Source organism: Oncorhynchus keta, chromosome 28 (assembly GCF_023373465.1).
Source record: "Oncorhynchus keta strain PuntledgeMale-10-30-2019 chromosome 28, Oket_V2, whole genome shotgun sequence".
NCBI classification, from domain to species: domain Eukaryota; kingdom Metazoa; phylum Chordata; class Actinopteri; order Salmoniformes; family Salmonidae; genus Oncorhynchus; species Oncorhynchus keta.
Window position 1 is genome coordinate 73,664,831 of NC_068448.1, and position 1,787 is coordinate 73,666,617.

Here is a 1,787-nt window from a genome sequence, read left to right on the forward strand (position 1 = left end):
CAGCCCTACTGATATAGATACAGCCCTACTGGTATAGATACAGCCCTACTGATATAGATACAGCCCTACTGAGATAGATACAGCCCTACTGATATAGATACAGTCCTACTGAGATAGATACAGCCCTACTGAGATAAATACAGCCCTACTGAGATAAATACAGCCCTACTGATATAGATACAGCCCTACTGATATAGATACAGCCCTACTGATATAGATACAGCCCTACTGATATAGATACAGCCCTACTGAGATAGATACAGCCCTACTGAGATATATACAGCCCTACTGAGATAGATACAGCCCTACTGAGATATATACAGCCCTACTGAGATAGATACAGCCCTACTGATATAGATACAGCCCTACTGATATAGATACAGCCCTACTGAGATAGATACAGCCCTACTGAGATAGATACAGCCCTACTGAGATATATACAGCCCTACTGATATAGATACAGCCCTACTGATATAGATACAGCCCTACTGATATAGATACAGCCCTACTGAGATAGATACAGCCCTACTGATATAGATACAGCCCTGATCATAAATGAAAGAGATGAATGCGTAGCGGCTTGGCTACGGTGGCGACTTGTCTGGTTTGTGTTCATGTGGAATAAGGTGTGCTTGTTCATGCAACAAGGTCGTTCAATTAGTCCATTCTACCTCCCTATCTGAAAAGACTCAGTCGGGGCCCCTGGGCAGGTGATTATCAGGGACCCAGATCCCTCCAGATTTCAAACGTTTATGAGAGATGACTGCACCTATTGAGTTATAAGTGCCTCCTTCATCTAGAGGACAAGATAAGGGCCTGTTTGCAGATCCTTTGCCTTTTCAAATGTGTTTGGCTGGTGACTGACTGAATGATGTCATCTGCATCGCTGGGGGCAAGAGGAATGGCTATCAGTCCAAGTCAGACAAGACACTATTAGTTGTTTGTTTTTGGGAGCCGTTTTCCATTCATTCTGGACCGGTCATAAAGATTCACCTGCTCAAGGCTTTTACTCCAGACTTTGCTGATCTTCTATAAACTCGTCTCTCTGCCTCGTTTCGTTCTCACAGAAAAGTTTTATGCTTTAGATGTGGAGAGATAAAAGAATCCCAACGTCGGCTTTAATGAGACCTGGTTGAAATTACCTGATGACTAAGGGGCTTGGTTGTCAACCCGGCACAGCTTTAGCAGTTACCATGATAATAACACCCGGACACCCTCTTGGTGAGGTGGGATTGATTTGAAGAAGCCAACCATTTCATGCTTGAACACACACACACACACACACACACACACACACACACACACACACACACACACACACACACACACACACACACACACACACACACACACACACACACACACACACACACACACACACACACACACACACACACACACTCATATGCAGGTGGCTCACCAGGCAGCCAGCGAGAGTCAAAAGCATCACATAAATGAGGGAGAATGACCCCTGGCGTTGATATGACTGTGAGATTTGACAGCCGCCTGGCGTTCAGGCCACTCTGACTAATTGGGCTAATTTGGCGGCGAGGGAAGTAAGGAGTCTCAAAGGACCAAGTGGCTACTCGTTTCATCTCTCCTCTTCATCTTAACTGTCTCTCTCCATCCCCCTCTCTTTCCGTGTCCCTAACAATCCTCATCTTTCAATCAAGACGAGATGAGTGGTCTGAAGTTGCCTACGAGTTCAACTCCGTCCTTAATAATCCTTATCTATTTGAGAGACGTATATAGCTAGAGTTATTGCAAGTATATTGGAGTGTCAATAG